Source organism: Dendropsophus ebraccatus, chromosome 1, assembly GCF_027789765.1.
Source record: "Dendropsophus ebraccatus isolate aDenEbr1 chromosome 1, aDenEbr1.pat, whole genome shotgun sequence".
Lineage (NCBI taxonomy): Eukaryota > Metazoa > Chordata > Amphibia > Anura > Hylidae > Dendropsophus > Dendropsophus ebraccatus.
In genome coordinates this window covers 168,623,299-168,644,130 of record NC_091454.1, presented here as the reverse complement: position 1 = coordinate 168,644,130, position 20,832 = coordinate 168,623,299, and the positions used below count along the sequence as shown (strand labels likewise).

General features: G+C 45.5%; 1 protein-coding gene across 1 annotated transcript in view; it reads right to left on the bottom strand.

Moving 5' to 3' along the window:
* Positions 1-15,333, bottom strand: part of FES (FES proto-oncogene, tyrosine kinase) — an 89,452-nt gene extending 74,119 nt beyond the window's left edge. Inside the window, exon 1 of the mRNA XM_069956652.1 lies at positions 15,103-15,333. The gene's annotated coding sequence lies outside the window, so the exon portion shown is untranslated. The remainder of the gene's footprint in view (positions 1-15,102) is intronic.
* Positions 15,334-20,832: the final 5,499 nt, after the last annotated feature.

The following is a 20,832-nucleotide window of genomic DNA, read 5'->3' as shown; positions in this document are numbered from 1 at the left end:
GAAGAGGAAGTCCATGCAGGCGAAAGATGTGTCGGAAGAACAACTGAGCCAGACGAGGAGCAGAGGGCAGACCAGGAAGGGCCACGAAGTGAGCCATTTTAGAGAAGCGGTCCGTCACCACCCAAATAACAGTATTGCCCGCAGATGGAGGTAGGTCTGTGATGAAATCCATCCCAATGTGGTGCCAGGGATGATCCGGGACTGGCAAGGGCAATAGTAGGCCGGCAGGTCTTAGACGGGGAGATTTATTCCTGGCACAGACTGCACAGGAAGCCACAAAATCCTTGACATCCTGGAGGAGATTGGGCCACCAGTAGTGACGGGAGATCAATTGCCCGGTCTTTTGGACTCCTGGATGCCCGGCTACCAAAGAGGAATGCCCCCACTTCAAGATGCGTTTACGGAGTGCGGGGCGCACATAAGTCTTCCCGGGAGGCAGTCTCTGCAGAGCAGAAGTGGCAACTGGCACTAGGCGGTCGGGAGGTATTATGTGACGAGGAGATTCCTCTTGCCCCATGACATCGGATGCTCGGGATAATGCATCGGCCTTCAGATTCTTCTCGGCTGGACGGAAGTGGATGGTATAGTTGAACCGAGAGAAGAAGAGGGACCACCGAGCCTGCCTGGGATTGAGGCGTTGAGCCGATTGGAGGTAGAGGAGGTTCTTGTGGTCCGTGTAGATGTTAACAGGGTGTTTAGCCCCCTCTAATAGATGACGCCACTCCTCCAGTGCCAACTTAATGGCCAGGAGTTCACGGTCCCCAATGGTATAGTTCCTCTCGGCAGGGGAGAAAGTCTTAGAGAAGAACCCGCAGGTTCTGGTCTTGCCAGATGTGTCCCTTTGCGAGAGAACGGCTCCTGCGCCCACAGAAGAAGCGTCGACCTCGAGAGAAAACGGCCTGGAGACATCCGGGCGGACCAGAGCAGGAGCAGAGGCAAAGGCAGACTTGAGGCTATTGGAGGCTTGTTCGGCCTCTGGAGGCCAACTTCTGGGGTCCGCCTTCTTTTTTGTGAGAGCCACTATGGGTGCGACCAGGGTAGAGAAGTGACGGATGAATTGCCGATAATAGTTGGCGAAGCCAAGGAAACGTTGGATGGCTCTAAGTCCCACAGGGCGTGGCCATTGAAGGACAGCTGCGAGCTTGGCTGGATCCATTTGTAGACCCTGGTCGGAAACGATATAGCCAAGAAATGGAAGACTGTGCTGATGAAAAACACACTTCTCTAGCTTGGCGTATAGATGGTTGGCCCGTAGTCTTCGTAGGACCTGACGCACTTGTGCCACATGAGTCTGCTGGTCCGGGGAGAAGACCAAAATGTCGTCCAAATAGACAATGACGCAGACATAGAGGAGGTCTCGGAAGATGTCGTTCACGAATTCCTGGAAGACCGCTGGGGCATTGCATAGGCCGAATGGCATGACCAGATATTCGTAGTGCCCATCTCTGGTGTTGAAAGCGGTCTTCCATTCGTCTCCTTTACGAATACGGACCAAGTTATACGCTCCCCTGAGATCCAGCTTGGAGAAGATCTTAGCTCCACGAAGACGGTCGAATAGTTCAGGAATAAGCGGAAGAGGATAGCGGTTCTTAACAGTCACCTTATTCAAGCCCCGATAGTCTATGCATGGGCGGAGGGAACCGTCCTTCTTCTGGACAAAGAAAAATCCAGCGCCAGCTGGGGACGTGGATTTACGGATGAAGCCCTTTTGTAAGTTCTCCTGGATGTAGGAGGACATGGCTTCAGTCTCGGGCACAGAGAGAGGGTATACTCGACCACGTGGAGGAGAAGCCCCTGGAAGAAGGTCTATAGGGCAATCATAGGCTCGATGAGGTGGTAGTGAGTCCGCCTCTTTGGCCGAGAAAACATCGACAAAGTCTTGGTAGTCCTCTGGTAGCCCGGATAGAGGCTTGACATTAGCAGGTGACCTTGTAGAGCACTTGGATTGAGGAGATCTCAGACACCGGTTATGACAGTCCTGGCCCCAGCTGAGAACCTCCCCAGTTCTCCAGTCCAGCCTAGGGGTATGGAGTTGCAGCCAAGGAAGACCCAGCAGGAGGTTGGAAGAGGAATGGCGCAAGACATAGAAGGAGATCCTCTCCTGATGTAAGGCTCCCACCTGGAGGACTAAGGGTGCCGTCTGGCTGTACACCGCTTCGGTAAGAACCTCCCCCGTAACCGAAGAGATAGACCGGGGTTGGGCTAGCTGGGTCACGGGTAGCCGCCATCTTTGGACCAACGAAGCAGAGATGAAACTGCCAGCAGAGCCAGAGTCGATGAGGGCAGTAGTCTGGAAAACTTGCCCAGAGGGTGTCTGGATGGAGACGGGCATAGTCAACCTTGGAGAGGTGGCATTCACACCTAGGGAGGCCTCTCCCACCGGACCTAGGTGCGAGCGTTTCCCGGACGCTGAGGGCGTTGGGGACATCTCTGCCGATAGTGATCCGCGCCACCGCAATAGAGGCAGAGATTCTGGTCCAGACGACGGTTCCTCTCATCAGTCGTCAGGCGAACACGTTCCACCTGCATAGGAACTTCTGGAAGCGGCTGGGACATAGGAGCAACGGGATTCTGGAACACCGGTGCCAGCCGAGGATGGCGACGGAGCAGACTCAGACGCCGTCCTTGCCGGACCTCCTCCTCTCTCTCGGAAAACCTGGTGTAGACTCTGGTAGCCAGTAGGATAAGTTCGTTCAAGGAGGTAGGCAGGTCCCGGGCAGCGAGCACATCCTTCACTTGGCTGGACAGGCCCTTTTTAAAGGTGGCAATCAGAGCGGCCTCATTCCAGTCTAGTTCCGCAGCCAGGGTGCGGAACTGGATGGCGTAATCACCAACGGAGGAAGTACCTTGGGATAGATTGAGAATAGCAGTCTCAGCCGAAGACGCACGGGCAGGTTCCTCAAAGTCAGAGCGGAACTCGTCCAGGAAGATTCGAAAATTGGCAGCAACCGGATCATTACGGTCCCATAGTGGCGTGGCCCAGGCCAGAGCTCATCCCTCCAATAGGCTGATAATGAAAGCCACTTTAGAGCGCTCGGTGGCAAACTGACTGCTTAAAAGTTCGATATACATAGTGCATTGGGTCAGGAATCCTCTGCACAACTTGGGGTCACCTCCATATTTACTTGGGAGAGCCAGTCGTAGTTTTGAAGAGGCTGCCGGAGGTGATGACTGCTGAGCTGTGGTATGCTGCTGAACGGCTGCAGTCAGTTGTTGAATCAGCTGTGACTGTTGCTGAATCTGTTGAGCCTGTAGGGCGACCACTCGGGCTACCTCGCGGATATCAGGCACCTCGCCGGGATCCATGGTTGGAGCCTACTGTAACGCCTGGACTAGTGGATCCACTGGACCGTCACCAGCGATGGCACTAACCTCCCCAGGGAGCGGAGTCTAAGGGGCCGCTGGTTTTCACCAGAGCCCGCCGCAAGGCGGGATGGACTTGCTGCGGCAGGCGACCCCCAGGTCGCTACCCCTGGCTTGGTTGCTGGTGACGGCAGGCGAGGCGTGGCAGGAGCAGTAGGCAGGAGATGGTGCTGCAGAGGTCAGTGGACGTAACCGCAGGTGACAGGCAATACACAGGAGCAATGGTGATGCAGGGGAACAGGAACCAGGAACAAGGACTAGGGACAAGGTGGCGGATAGGAATCAGGAACAGGGACTAGGAACCAGGTAACGGACGGGAATCAGGAACAACAGGGAGCTGGGCCAAACGCTATGGGAAGCATGTAGAGGCTCCAACACCAGGGACAGGGCATGCTGGGATTTATAGGGGAGTGATTGGGTGCAACTACCAATTAGGTGCGGACTGGCCCTTTAAATCTGAGACAGCCGGCGCGCACGCGCCCTAGGAGGCGGGGACGCGCGCGCCGGCCGGCACAGACAGAGGCAGGAGCGGGACCAGGTAAGGCGCCCCCCGGGGCCGAACATGTAGCAGCGCCGGGTCCTTGCACCGGGACCCCGGCAGCTGCATGGGATGGAGGGAGGTCGCGGCGGCGGCCCGGAGCACGGGACGCCGCCGCGGCCGTGACACAATCAAAACGGAGGGACATGGTCACCTGTTTCACCATGCTTGGCCATCTTATGGAAAGAATCACTGTTCAGCATACAATGCAGGATGGCACAGCATGGAGGAGAGGTGGCCAGTATCCGCACTGCAAGGTACATAGGGAGATTGGGTGAGGTTTTGAAACTCAGTTCCATTGAAGTAAATAGAGCTTAATTGCAAACCGCACCTGAACTGGAGACAACAGTAGGGGGAAAAGTGGCCATGTTTTTGTAGGGCTGGATAACCCCTTTAAGTTTTTAGGAGCAAAATTACATATCACTGACTGATACCTCACATGTGATGAGAATCCAGCATAAATCGCAAGGATCTGTTAGATCCAGTACGGGCCATATAGAAAAGTAACAAAGAAGCCAATGTTAAAGGGAACCAATCAGCCCGTTTGGGCTGATATGGTTCCCTTGAGCGTTGTATAAAGCACCTGGAGCGGCCCCGACACGTACCATCCGCGGCCGCAGCAGGTGCTTTATAACGGAGAAAATGACTTTTATTCCCCGGCTCGTGACTAGATACGAGCGGGGAAGTAGTCATGGTGGGCGGCTCCCCGCTCGTATCTAGTCACTGCGCTCTGCCTGTCAGCGCGCTTAGAGGGGATGATTGACAGGCAGAGAGGTCCGTTACTGGCCTCTCTGCCTGCCAATCATCCCGCCGAGCGCGCTGACAGGCAGAGCGCAGTGACTAGATACGAGCGGGGAGCCGCCCACCATGACTACTTCCCCGCTCGTATCTAGTCACCTTATCAATTTATAAATTGTTTTGCCTGTTTTCTATATGAAATACATTGCTATAAATTCAGCCACTAGGTGTCTCACTCAATGAAAAACTGCAGTTGAGGCTTCGTCACTAAGGCCATTTGGTCTTTAATAACAGAAATAATGAGACCAAATACAGGAAGAGATGTCAGTTGTCCCTCTGCTCTGCACCGACTGGCCCAGGGTAGATGAATGCTGATTGGCCAGAGGCCATACACGCCCCTGTTTATGCTCCTGTACACGCCCCTGTACACTGCTGCAGCTAAGTAATCTAACTGATCTAAGGCAAATGATGTTAATAAAAAAAAGGCCCACCCACTTTCTGAAATGCGGAAGCATGAGCAGCGCAATGGGAAACTAAACGGATCGCTGGATCGATAATATTAAAATCAAAGTGGACAGCATACATACAGCACGCATTAACTATAGATTTACTGTTTTTAAAGGAGTTGTTCAGCGAGAGAAATGTTTTTCTATTGTAACAGACAAGGTGCAGAGGTTGTAGATGGAGTATATATTTCTCCAAGTTTTATCAGAATGTATGCAAGGTCTGGTGCTAGACAGTCCAGGTTTTAGAGTTCTGAGGCAGAGTAATCAGGACTCAGGTGCGATGGCCTTATAAAAGTCTGCTAGGTGCTCAGATGTCTCTCTCTCTCCCTGGGGAAAAGAGCTAAGGCCAAGTGTCTGTGAGAGCCCTTCACTAAAACTGCAAAACACTTACCTCTGTGCACTCCCCCAGTATCCTGCTGCGGCATCTCTGGTGTCCTCCATTGACTGCAGCTGCTACTACTTCTGAGACGGACACATCTTAGCAGTGACAGCCCGCTCAGCCAATCACGTGGCTTAGTCCCATCCCAATCATTGATTGGCTGAGCGGGCTGTCACTGCTGAGATGAGTTCATCTCGGAAGTTGTGGTGGCTGCAGTCTGTGGGGACACCGGAGCTGCCACAGCAGGAAAAAAAAAAAAAAAAGGGGGGGGGGGGGGTAGTTAGTGCAGAGAAGTAAGCATATGCTCTATTATTTTCTATATAGCTACAGCTATATAGAAAAAGTTTTCTCTTGATGGGCAACCTCCTTAAGATTAGGCCAGGCCAAAATTCAGCTTTTTCATTTCTTTATATTACAACATTCTTAATTTTCTACTGACTTTCCTAATTCAGCACAACCAAAGAACAATTCTCTATTGTAGGATGGCAAATCCACCATCATTTTACTAGATGCTGAAATGAAAAGACACTATAGGGGTGATGATGAGTGGGCTTCCAGGAATTTGTGGCTTTCATGTCACGTAGATACAGAAGGAAACTAGTACAGGCATTTCTTAATGTGTTGTACTCTATTATGCAAACCCATGATGCAATCTATTTGTAGTTTCCAAACGTGACTAATTTCAAGAGACGTCCCATAGATTTCTTTTGTTTCCCTAAAATATTCTTACAGTGCTGCTAGTCTTCTTCTCAACTATCATTCACAATATTGTATTAAATATATGATATGAAGTGTAAATGACTGTGGTTATACAGAGGTTCTCACCTTTTTGTTCATTGTCTGCCCCTGCACAGAATGGCTTTTTCTCACATTTATTTTAATACTTCCTGTAGAATTCAACAGAACAATTGCAACTATTTTCTTGTCACATTTCTGTTTTCTCATCTTCAAATCCTAATTTTTCATGATAAAAAAAAGCCACAGACAGTTTGCACTTTATGAAGGTGACTTGAGTGCTCGATAAGCACTGTATGCAATTATAGTGGCGACTACTGACAATAAATGTAATTATGGGTCAACACTTAGACTTGTATTATGATGCCTAAATTATTATTATTATTATTATTATTACTACATACATACATACATATACTATACAAACTAAAAACTAATTATAACTATTTATATTGTAGAACTCTCTATACCTTGTCCAACTACTGGCCACGATTATCCATATATCACTCTTGAGACACCTTTTGTAAGGCTTGGGCTACAGTGATCCAACATTTTATGTTGTAACAGCCAAGAAATCCCATGTACCATCTGCACGGAGTTGCATGTAATGTGGCAATCAATGCATTTGTATAAGTTACAACAAATACATGGCATTTTCAATTTTTGTCTAAACAGAAAATATCTTTGTGACATTACCTACATACACTGGGGTAGATGGGTAATCTTGCATTTATTATATTGAGCAAACAAAAAATATTGAACTATATTGTAGATTTGCTGTAAATAGTGATACATCCTACAGGGATTTCCCCACTAAAAGCATTTATTATGTATGCACAGGATAAGTGGAGGATAAAAGAACTCAGTTCTGGGGTTTTTTTTTCTTTTTACCCTTGTACGAAATATTCAGCAATTCTTTTGAGACTGGTATTGTATTGTACTGAGGGACTGGCATAAGGCAAATGTAGTGCCAATATTCAAAAAGGGCTCTAGGTCTTCCCCAGGTAACTATGGACCGGTAAGCTTAACGTCCATGGTAGGCAAACTATTTGAGGGGCTTATAAGGGACTACATCCAGGAATATGTAGTGGGTAATAGTTTTATAAGTGATTGCCTGCATGGTTTTACTAAGGATCGAAGCTGTCAAACCAACCTAATATGTTTCTATGAAGAGGTGAGTAGAAGCCTGGATGGGGGCTCGGCTGTGGATATACTGTAGTGTTCCTGGATTTTGCGAAAGTATTTGACACAGTCTCTTATGGGCGTCTGATGGGTAAGTTAAGGTATATGGGTTTGGAAAGTTTAGTGTGTAACTGGATTGAAAACTGGCTTAATAATCGTACCCAGAGAGTGGTGGACAATGATTCCTACTCCGAATGGTCCCTGGTAATAAGTGGTGCACCCCAAGGGTCAGTACTGGGCCCCCTTCTGTTTAACTTGTTTAGTAACAATATTTAGGATGGAATGAACAGCAATGTTTCCATGTAACTATGTGGTGACTTACTGTATCTCTTTGAGAATAAAGGGGCCTACTCCAGGTTTGGCCAACATAAGTGTAAAGTGTATAGGACCTAAAAGGGGTACTCCGGCGCTGATAAAAAAAAAAAATATCAATCAACCATAGTTTTTACATTTACCATCCCTCCGGAGTCTCTCTCTGTTTGAATTTCCCGCTGTTTGCAGCTCCCTGAACCCCCAGTTTGTGTCTTCATTTTCTTTAATTCCTGGTTTGGGCTTTCCCATGAGGCACTTTGTCTCCTGTGATGTCTGACTCTGTAAAACTATTAGATGGCTTACAGCTTGTTCAGCCAATCAGAGCTGAGCAACCTGAGTCATCTGACAAAGGGAGGCTGGCTTAACAGGGCTTAGACCCGCCTCCCTTTTGATGATGTCATTGTCACAAAATGGCTGCCACAGAGCAGCCTGGGGACAACAGTCATTAGATAAGAAATAGTTTACTTCATTTCCTGGTGGGGGGTTGAGGGTGGAAAAGATAGGGAAGGAGAGCAGATAGGTGATTGAAGCATATTACAAAGTTATATAACTTTGTAATGTGCTTCAATTACTGGGAAAAAGCTTTTCCCTGGAGTACCCCTTTAACAGTCACAACAAGATTTACCTTTTGGGAAAATTGGTCTTGTGACCAAAGTAGCTAAACTCAATAGAGTTCAATGGAAAGGCAATAACACTTGCACTCAAAAGTTTTGATTAGTTGGTGTCTGGGTGTTCTGACCTTCACTGATCTCTAGATTAGGTTGGGAGAAGTGCTAGACTGAGTGTTTCTCTCCCCAGCTTGCTGCTCTTCATGTAGGGGACAGATTTTATAGTAAGTCCAGTTAGGGAGGACAGCAAGCTGGGTGCTTCCTCCCGGTCTTTTAAGCAAGGGGTCTGAACACCCAAATCCTGACACGTCAAAAGTTTTGTTAAATTACATTATTGCTTTAACTAAATGTGCAGACTGCAGGACAGCAATATACACAACTCTAAATAGTATTATTAGATTACCACCATTACTGGCACCAGTTTTCTTAAAGCTCCCCATTCACATGCCTCTGCATGCCCTGTAATTCTTTTCAGTACATCACTAAACAGAAACTAAACTATGTCAGTTATGTTGCATATTGAGTTGGTTGCCGCAGGGCAAAAATGTTGGAACTAGATAAAAGAAAAGGCAATAGTCACCTACCATGACAAACATAACGGTCCTCCTAATGTAATCCAACTTATTACAGGAGGTTACATAAGAGGTTAACAACAGACAAAAAAAATTTTATATAATAAAACCATGGCTTCAGTCAGGTGGTAGCTCTCATTTACCAGTGTAGAGGGAAGGTCTACATTGTGTAAAGTCATCAAGGTTGGGCTGAGACTTTTGGTGGTAACATGGATGCAAGTCTTATCCTCCACCTTCCAGTACAGATTTTGTAGAGCTGTTTTTGCTACAATAGAATATGTCATAGAAACCTCAAAAACCTAGTGCTTTAAAAAGCACTATATTGTAATCCATATTCTTTCTTTTTCTTCTTCTTACAGCTAATTTCCTGCAATGAATACAGCCCGAACCACTTTGTACCCAGACTCCATTCAAACTGTGTTTTGAAGCCCTCGGCTGTAACAGGTGTGCTAAGTATTTTTTGTTTTGACCAGATTTGTAATTTTTAAGAAATGTATGTTTAAAAACGAAATATTTCCCTTGGAAATAAATGGAAAAATTCAAATAGCACACAGCAGCCCTAACCAGCCAATTATAGCACATATGCAAATAGCTGAATAGCTGAATAGCAGCCAATAGTAACTCGCAGGTCTTTTATTCAATGCCTGACAACATCCACACACTGACATGTGCCCTATTGGCCAATAGAAGATGGCAGATCCTTATATTTTTGCCTCACTGACATAAATACAGATTTCCATAATTCAAACATTTTCAAAAAATCTAAAATTTTCTTTACCATTATTATGCCTCTATGGATGTCACTGTCAAGGGGTCGGTACCAAATTTGCTCTTAGAGTGATTATACCGAAGTCACTCTTAAAGAGAGAGAGTACCAAAGTAGCTCTTAAAGAGACAGTACCAAAGTCACTCTTCAAGGGGCAGTACCAAAGTCACTCTTAAAGGGATGGTACATAAGTTGCTCTTAAAATGACAGTTAATTAGTCGCTTTTAAAGGAATAGTACATACTGTAAGTTGCTCTTAAATGGACAGCACTAATGTTGCTCTTGAAGGGATGGTACCAATGTTGCTTTTAAAGGGAGGCTATCAAGGGTTAAAGTGTCACTGTCGTGAAATTTTTTTTTGCAGAAATCAATAGTCCAGGCGATTTTAAGAAACTTTGTAATTGGGTTTATTATCCGAAAAATGCATTTTTATCATGAAAAAGCAGTTTGAAGCTCTCCCCCCTGTCTTCATTGTTCTCCTATGGGGAGAGCTAAAGAAAAGACCAAAACAGGACAACAAAGAGTTAATCTACAAATCCCTCACGGGATATCTCCTGTGACAGTCACCAGTGACCTGTCTGAGCTCAGATTACAGCTGTCACCCAGCTCCGTGCCTGTAATCCTCTGTTATCTGCTTTCTGCTGCCGGCTAACTCCCTCCTTCCTCCTGCCCCCTCCCCTCTCCCTAGAGCAGACAGGGGACGACTCCTGCAACAAGTCACAATTTTCAGATTTTTCAGAGTGGATGAAAAAGAGGAAGGAGGGGGGGACCTGGGAAAAGGCTTTTTACATGCAGATAATGGCAGATTTGGCTAATAAACCCAATTACAAAGTTTCTTAAAATCGCCTGTACTATTGATTTCTGCCAAAAAAAAAAAATACGACAGTGACTCTAGTTTCTCTTAAAGGGAAGTTTATTGTTAAAAGGACGCACTTTTCGAGCACTGTATATTTTCTCCTGGAAATGCACATCTAGTTGTTTCTGATACTCTTATAACTAATAAAGAATACTCAGAGTGTATGAAAAAATAGTTTTCTTAATATTTTGTGCTTTATAAACACAAACTCAGATCTACATCCCCAACGTAAGCAATGTCAGCTTCAATAACCAAGGTAATGTAAGGTAAACATGGTTTTCATAGTATCAGCAAAAGCAAACATTTCCCTATTGAGCGTGTTGGGGGAGGGGGGAGGAGGTTGTAATCCTTCAGAAGGGTGGACTAAGACAAGAAAAACCCAGTTCACACTAGCGGTAAAAAAAGGTGCATACTCTTACCCTGCTTTCCATATCTGATGCATTTTATGCATACTTTTTTGCACTTCTACCTCAAGAGCTACTGCCCCTGGCGGAATAATACTTAGTTCTTCACTTTACAAATGCCAGAAATTAGCAAGAGGCTTTTTTTTTTTTTTTTTTTTTTACTCTATTGCCATCTGCAGCAGGCAGTGATACAACGGTTGTGCTTCCCTTGCTTGGTTCCACTGCCACATTCTGATGGGTAACCAGACATTTCCTCTTTTTCTACAGCTCAAGGTCTCCACCACAATCATGCTGGTTTGCAGTGCAGCTCTGCTGTTTGAAATCCACTTGAGCGCTCAGTTGCTGAGGTTGCCAATGGCTAAAGATGATGTCCAACCTTGCAACCTATTTAATAGGAGGCTTCCTTGTCTGTTGTTTAGGCTTATTTCTGTCCTGGCTCTTGTTTCCTTTGCTACTGTTCCTGACTGATCCTTACCCTGACCTTGCCTTTGTTCCTGACCTTGCTCCTGCCCTGTCCAACAGTCTGTCTGTAACTGGGGTTCTGCTTCTGACTCATTGTGTTTGATTGACCTCTTTTGGGTCCATTCCTGACCAGCACTACTGTCCCCAAAATGTGACTATTCTGGGGACTGTCACATAGGAATGGTCCTTTAGTAAACCTACTTGTGCAGTAAAGGATAAAGAGCAGGGTGTTCCTTAAAGGGGTTGTCTGGTGTTTGTAAATATTTCCTGCATAGCTGCGGTCATATAGAAAATAAAAAACATCTTATTCTTACCTCTCTGCACTCCCACGGTGTCCTGCTGCGGTGTATCCAGCTGACTACAGACACTCTACTTCTGAGACAAACTTTACTTGGCAGTGACAGCCTGCTTAGCCAATCACAGACCTCTGTGCTGTCCCATCTTAATCAGTCATTGGCTGAGCCGGCTGTCACTCTGGAGATTAGTCTGTCTCGGAAGTGGCGTGACTGCAGGTAGCAGGGGACAGCTGGCGACACCCCAGCAGGACACCAGGGGAGCTCAGACTGGTAAACATAGGATGTTTAATATATTTTCTTTATGACCACATTATGCCGTTAAGGCTCTTTTATGTGGGACGATTATCGTTAAGTAGCTTTCCTAAAAGCGCGGATTTACCTGATAATTGACCCGTGTAAAAAGACCAGCGATCAGGAGGAGTAAACAATTGTTATTACGTTTGTACCTCGGGACTATAGTTCCATGTATTATAGTGAAAGATTTCGGGTCGTTCCCAAAAGTGCGTGTTTGCAATCATTTAACATTAATCGGCAAAAATGAAAAATCAGTTCGTCCAATAGGACCCTTAGCCTCTGTACACCCAGATCCCTGTACACCCAGTTTTAGAAAATCCACTTTCTGATACATGATTGTAAGAATAAGTTGCCTCGAGTATGATAAAGCTTCTTAGAACTGTGTTGAACATGTATCTGATAAATTTGCATAGACTTGAAACTATATAAAAGCTGAAGGATTTTAGTCACATTTTTTCAGTGACAGGCCTACTATTAACTGGGAAACCATTCAAAAAGTTTCGACTGGTACCTTTCTATAAATGGCCATTTACAATACTATCGGACATACAGTGGTACCTTGGTTTAAGAGTAACTTGGATTGAGAGCGTTTTGCAAGAAGAGCTCACAGTTTTTCAAAATTGTGACTTGGTTTAAGAGCATTGCTTTGGTTTAAGAGCTCCCTGTACTGGGTGGGAGCAGGAGTGGGGGAGGGGCATGGTCTGCATAGTGTGGTCTACAGCCCTGTACTCTGACCCAGGAAGTCTCCCTCACCTTCCACATCATAGCAGATCCACTTCAGGCTGGGGCTTGCATCAGGGGACAGGACTGTGGAGGTGATCTCTCCATAGCTGTAACCCCTCTCTCCCCGGCCAGAGAGTGCTGCATTTATGTGCCCACATATGCCATGCTTCCTGCAATCTCTATGAGGCCATGTGTTTCCCATCCCCTCTATTCCTGCTATAACGTGCCTGCACTTACACTTAGCTATACACACTGCTGCTATAATGTGCCTGCACTTACACTCAGCTATACACACTGCTGCTATAATTTGCCTGTTCTTACATGCAGCTATACACACTGCTGCTATAATATGCCTGCACTTACACTCAGCCATCCACACTGCTGCTATAATGTACCTGCCATTCACACTGTCTCTGTCCTCCTGTACAGCTCTGTGATTCTCACTTCCTGATTGGTCCATGCTGAACACACCCCCTTCCCCATTGCTGTCATGTGACCACACAGTCCTCTGACAGCAGCCCTGATTCTTTATTCTAGCCTGTTGTACTACACTACTGCATTATGGGGATCTGCAGCTCCATCCTGTATCTACAACCTGCGGCTGTTTTTCAGGTTTATGCACTTACTATACATTATACTTCACATGCTGATTGCTATACTGTACAGTAACTTATAATATCACATATTCAGCTGTTTCTAAATGTTTGTTTCATCTGTTCTACATGTTGTTCAGAATATAAAATCATTATTTTTGAATTGTGGAACCAATTGTCTACATATCAGTGATTTCTTATGGGAGAATTTGCTTTGGTTTAAGAGTGGATTTGAATTACAAGCACGGTCCCGGAACGAATTATGCTCGTAATCCAAGGCACCACTGTATTTCTATATTATTATTGATAACGGTTTGACATGTACATTATTTGGCTATGAGGCACAATGACTATAATAGATATAGAAGGACAGTATTTAATTGCTCTTCTTTTGTAGCTCACACTAAACCAATTATCTTATGCATAATGGTAACTATTATTTTTTCAAAACATTTTCAAAAGTCATAGTTACATGATAGAAGTTCTAAGCGGTGGCGGTCTAGGTGCCAGGATCCCCTCTGATCACTAAAATGCCACTGACTTACATTTTTCTCACAGGTCTGATAAAATAAGAATCTAACCTTTTGTAACCATTTAAGTTGAAAATGTTGACCCCTTTGTCTTGCAATGAGGAAGTAATGTATTCTTTTTTCTTTTTCTTTTCAGACTGTAGTTATGGAGTAAACAACAGACTCTATGTCGGTATGGGGTAAAACAAACATGGATGTTACATGTTCCAATCTCTCTGGTCATTAATATTTATATATATTATAGTAGAATAGAAGGCAGCAAAGGTGAATGTATGTGACCCCCCCTGTTATGTATTAGTATAGAGGAGAATGAGGTGGGAGGTCCCTTCCAGCCATAGTCCTTGCGCCATATTCCAGACAATTTCCTCTGGCAGACTTTACCTGTCGTCGCTGCTAGACAATCATTAACAGGTAATCTAATAGACAATAGGAAGCTTGGTTACTGTCTAGATAGTGGTGAACTTATCCGTCTAACACTGGGCTCCTGTGCACCTGCACATATGATATCCCCCGCCGGCAGTAGTGCCTAACCATGATATGTCCAGTATCTCACGCTACAGGTGATAATCCACAGCTGTCAACATATTACAGACTGGTAGCTGCCTTTAGATTAATGATTGAGAATAAAACGATTTGTGGTGTTACAATAGGGACGCCATATCTCACCGTCCATAGTTTGCCATCTGTTTTATTAAGTTACACAAAGTTGTAAGTTGGTTTCACTAGGAGAGCTCTTCCTGCACCTACAGTATATAAGGGTCCATTTACACAGAAAGACTATCTGACAGATTATCTGCCAAAGATTTGAAGCCAAAACCAGGAATGGATTTAAAAAGAGAAGAAATCTCAGGTATTTTTTTTATGACCTGTTCTCTGATTATAGTCTGTTCCTGGCTTTGGCTTCAAATCTTTGGCAGATAATCTGTCAGATAATCTTTCTGTGTAAATAGACCCTTAGACTATGCCGCTCTTTAGTTTGGCACCTGCACCCACTACAAGGGCACTACTTTGGTGGCACAGTTTCGCCCCAGTGTACCTGACAGGACGGTGTAGTTTCTGGAAAGGCTGCTATACAGGTTCCAGCTCTGTGTCCTGTTGAATTCCGGGTAGGGCAGTACTAGGAATAGGGAGATAGCGTGCGTTTAGTCTCTGGATATCTCATATTGTCACTTCTACCCCTCCTAGCCTGTTACTGCCCCCCAGCTGCAGTGTGCTGCCCAGCCCCGTCACTATGGTATACACTCACCTGTGTTGTAGTCCCACAGGCTGGCACTATGCCCTGCTCCTGGTATAAGCCATAGCTGTTCCTGGAGTTACATCCCGTACTGGTCAGAGCCTTGCTTCGGTGTGTCTCCTGATTGTAGGGCAGCTGTGGGCTGTCTCCTCAGATCCGGGGGCACTTTCTCTAATCTTCTTGCCCCTTTCTTTCTATGAGCTGCCTCCTTTCCTGCTTTTGCTGAGTGACTTCACTTACACACTGTAGTGAGTGGCAATGTAACTGCAGCACGTCCCACACTGACAGTAACCCTGCCTGCAAGGCTGCCTCCTCCTGTCAGCTGGAGAGCCCACATTAACCCTCTCAGTACCTCTGGGATGTCTTAGGCACAAGTAGAATACAAGAAAAGGATTTTGGAAACAAGTTGATTTCTTATTTGCCAAGTTTTTTTTTTAATTCAGGGCTAAAGTTGGTTTCTTATTCATCAGGTTTTTTTTCACAGGAAAACTTTTTTTGCTTTCTATCTCCTTGCAAACGACAAGTTGTATTGATAAACTGAATACAAGTTCTAAACTGACTATAAGTGCCCTGAGGGGAATGCATGTGAAATCAGCCTAAAAATCCAAACAGTGGGCACAGAAGTGGGCATCAAAGTGGCACCTAATATTGTGATTTTGAAGGATAATTGACTTTAGGTCACTAATCACACACTGCCAGCACACAGAGAGGCATCCATCAGTAAACCCAATGGAGTCCAGCCTGGTTTTAACTGGTTTTGGATACAAAAACTGGCATCAAAGTGGCAGACAGCAATGTTTTGCCTATTTGAATAAATAATTTTAAATGGGTTAAAGGATTAAAGGAGAAGAGTGGGCTCTGACTTTTTTTTTCAAAACAGCTGGGGAGGAGGTGGCTGAACATAACAACATGCACCTACCTGCCTGGCTTCGCTGTCCCCTGCCAGGCCCAGTTCGGTAACCCGGCTCACCGGGCAAATGCCCGGTGGGCTGTCCAGATTACCAATCAGTAGGTCGGCCCTCTGCGGCGGCCGGCCACCGCGCTATTCTCTCAGCCTCTTCCATGTGAGGGGTGGGCAGGGGAGCATGTGCCACCATGGCCGCCTGATCCCCCCAAGAGCTGCGTCCTTTGAGGTCTCTTTGCCCCACGGTGCACAGCAGATGTGTCGCGCGCAGGCACGTCTGCAGAAACCTATGCCAGGCCCCCAGCGGCTGACGTCACTTCCGTGATGCGCCTGTGAGGACCTGGGAGGAAAGAGAGTGGAGGCGTCGCCGCCGCGCAGCAGCAGGAAGTAGCTGCTGTGTACTGAAGAACCGGGCTGAGGAAGAAGCTGCTGGGGAGCGAGGTGAGAGGTGAGAACGCTTAGGTACTCAACTGAGAAGTATCTGCACCCGTGGCTATTCCAATCAGCCTATTAGTGTCAGAAACACAGGCCTAACTTAGTGGGTAAAGGCATCAGGGAGACCCCTAAGGAAACCTAGAACAGTGCAGCAGAATTCGTGGCATTAACTGCTCTTACCTAAATGCGTTGCAGGGTGAAATAGCACAGCCACTCGCTTACTTAAAATTTATGTGCAATTTCGATAAATTTAGTGCAGGGTAAAGCTCTCTAATGGCAAAAGGCATAATATAAACCATCTTCCATTTAAAACAATTTTGATAAATTCCACCCCCCCCAAATGTGTTGTCTCAGGGGATAAGAAGAATCTGGGGAGCAGCTGAGACACTAGCACATTGAATATAAAAGGACTATACAACATCCTGACAAGGGAAGTTTAAGAAAAAATGTGCTGAAGCACAGTTCGTGACAACACTATATTAGTGTGGGGTAATAGTTTTATTTAAATCTGTTTTTTCTGATACCCAAATACCTCTTTAGGGTGGGTTCACATGTAACAAATTTGCAGCAGATTTCACGCAGCGAGTTCACAGCTAAATCGGCTGCGGATCCTTCCCTGTCACTTTCATTGAGCTTACATACTGTACTCGCAGCAGGATTGTCAGCCCCCTAAACCCCAAAGACCCAGTACATACATTACCGGATCTGCGCTCCGGCTTGCTTCGGGGGCTTCTGGCGTTTCTTGGCACTCAGCCGATCAGTGCGCTGCCCCACCGCAGCACATTAATTGGCTGAGCGGGACGTTACGACGTTGGGAGCCCCTGAAGCAAGCCGGAGCATGGAGCAGGTAATGTATGTACTGGGTCTTGGGGGTTAAGGGGGCTGACTTTTACATACTCACAGAGGGATGACAGTCCTGCTGCGAGTATTTAAGCTCATTGAAAGTGACAGGGAAGGCTCCTCAGCGGATTTTGCTGCAAACTCGCAGCGTGAATTCTGCTGCAGATCTGTTATGTGTGAACCCACCCTAAAACATTTTCAGGAACGATGCAGGTGCCATTGTTTGGCAGTGAAAAGCCCCTTAAAATATTATTCACAACTCAAGCATTTGTAACATTCCCACAGTATGCCTGTGTTACCTGTTTGCAAATTTAAAGAAAAATAGTGCTAATTAACGCCAATTAAACGCTAGGTGTGAACACAGCCTCAGGAGAAGATTTCTGGCACAGAAATTAGTACAACAAATCAGCTGCACAAACCAACCGCAGAACTCAGCAAATCACTAACCACAACTACTATTCCAAACAACCCAAATGCCTTGAAAAATTCTAGACCAAGGTGTACAAAAAGATATTCAGACCAGGGCAGTTTCTAGGCCATTTTGGCAACAGGGCGACTCTGAAATATAGCGCCCCCCCCCCCCCCCCCCGGTATATCTTGTATATTATTGTGTGACCCTCTGTGAGGCTGTATATACTGTTGTGTGACCCTCTGTGAGGCGATATATACTGTTGTGTGACCCTCTGTGAGGCGGTATATACTATTGTGTGACTCTCTGTGAGGCGGTATATACTATTGTGTGACTCTCTGTGAGGCGGTATATCTTGTGTATTACTGTGTGACCCTCTGTGAGGTGGTATATATTACTGTGTGACCCTCTGTGAGGCGGTATATCTTGTGTATTACTGTATGACCCTCTGGGAGGCGGTATATATTACTGTGTGACCCTCTGGGAGGCGGTATATATTATTGTGTGACCCTCTGGGAGGCGGTATATATTATTGTGTGACCCTCTGTGAGGCGGTATATATTATTGTGTGACCCTCTGGGAGGCGGTATATATTACTGTATGACCCTCTGGGAGGCGGTATATATTACTGTGTGACCCTCTGTGAGGCGGTATATATTATTGTGTGACCCTCTGTGAGGCGGTATATATTACTGTGTGACCCTCTGGGAGGCAGTATATATTATTGTGTGACCCTCTGTGAGGCGGTATATATTACTGTGTGACCCTCTGGGAGGCGGTATATATTACTGTGTGACCCTCTGGGAGGCGGTATATATTACTGTATTGCCCTCTGGGAGGCGGTATATATTACTGTGTGACCCTCTGTGAGGCGGTATATATTACTATATGACCCTCTGGGAGGCGGTATATATTACTGTGTGACCCTTTGTGAGGCGGTATATATTATTGTGTGACCCTCTGTGAGGCGGTATATATTATTGTGTGACCCTCTGTGAGGCGGTATATATTAATGTGTGACCCTCTGGGAGGCGGTATATATTATTGTGTGACCCTCTGTGAGGCGGTATATATTACTGTATGACCCTCTGGGAGGCGGTATATATTATTGTGTGACCCTCTGGGAGGCGGTATATATTATTGTGTGACCCTCTGTGAGGCGGTATATATTATTGTGTGACCCTCTGGGAGGCAGTATGTAGAGCATAGCAGCACACTATACATACCATAGGATATCACACATACACAGCACACTATACATAACATAGGATATCACACATACATACAGCATACACAGCACACTATACATACCATAGGATATCACACATACATAGAACATACACAGCACACTATACATAACATAGGATATCACACATACACAGCACACTATACATACCATAGCTCATCACACATACACAGCACACTATACATACCATAGCTCATCACACATACATAGCACACTATACATACCATAGCTCATCACACATACACAGCACACTATACATACCATAGTTTATCACACATACACAGCACACTATACATACCATAGCTCATCACACATACACAGCACACTATACATACCATAGTTTATCACACATACACAGCACACTATACATACCATAGCTCATTACACATACACAGCACACTATACATACCATAGCTCATCACACATACACAGCACACTATACATACCATAGCTCATCACACATACCTTTGCACAGTGGACTCTTTACACACAAATATAGTGGAGTAACTTTTTGTAGCAGGGTGCAGTCTAGGAAGGGTTAAATCACCAGGCAGAGGTCCTATGCCACTAACCCTCCCCACCCCCTCCTCCTGATTGAAGCTGCAGAGCCTTGTGAGCTAAGGGGAAAGGAAGTTAGAAGGAAGATAGATAAAGTACAGACTGTGAGGTATGAAGCTGCCCATCACCCTGCTCCCCCACAATCACATACACCCCAACACTGCACTGCTGATCCCCCACAGTGACCCCCCCCTCCTTCCAGACAGCAGCAGCACTTATAGGAAGCTTCTCTTCATCTGTGTCCAGGCCGGGTCGGGGGAGGAGACGCCATCACACAGGAGCTGCTGCCTGTGCTGGATGCTCTGTAGAGCCGTGGGGGAATGTGGAGGAGTCCTTGCTGCCTCTATCCTCTTCCCTTTAGTCACAGGCCACAAAGGAGCCCCCAGGAGCCAGGTACTGTGTGTGGGGGCGCTCTGAAGTCCGGGCCTGCTTCCCTGTGCACAATGTAACTGCTGCTGAGTGAGGAGGGGGAGGGCGCCCCCTAGCTGTCAGCGCCCCGTGCAGTGGCCCGGCCTGCACGGTGCTAGAAACGGCCCTGATTCAGATTTTCAGATTGCTAACTACATGATTATGATCAATAACATTCCATAAAAATGGTTAAGAAATAATATAGTTGTATATTGCCCTTGCCCTCATTAGAACCTCCAGGGCCATGAATTCTGTCAGATCTTAGTATAATCGTTTTCTGTAAAGAATAATTAACTCACTGCTAAGGAAACATGAATCAAAATCAATAGCCCACAATATCCCATGTACAAGCAGTATTCACAAGCTGCACAATGATTTTGATATGCATTATGCTTATTTTACTACTTGTTATAGTACTTCATTCATTGGGAGAGTGATTGGTAAACAGTATTTAGTATTTAACAAAAAAAAAAACTTTCAAGAAATTTCATTTAATGGCAGTGATGTGTAAAAATCTATTTGTCATTTAAGACTAAATAAGGAGGAAAGTGTTTTTAGGGGAAAAAAAACTGAACTCAAGAACAAGAGGACAGTCAGAGATAAGTTGGGGGAAAGATTAGAAGCAACATGAGAGAATATTACTTTACTAAAAGAGTAGTAGATGCTTGGAACACAGTTCCAGCAGATGTGGTTGGTAAATCTACAATAACTGAATGTAAACCTGCCTGGGATAAACATATATCCATTCTAACATAAGAAGAAGGGAAATACTAAAAGGGCAAACTAGATGGACCCAGTGGTCTTTTTCTTTCAAAATCTAATCTATCTATCTATCTATCTATCTATCTATCTATCTATCACATTTCTATCTGTCTAATATATATCAGGCAGCATGAGGACTACACCATAGCTGATCGCTTAGCATGAGGCACATATACTAGT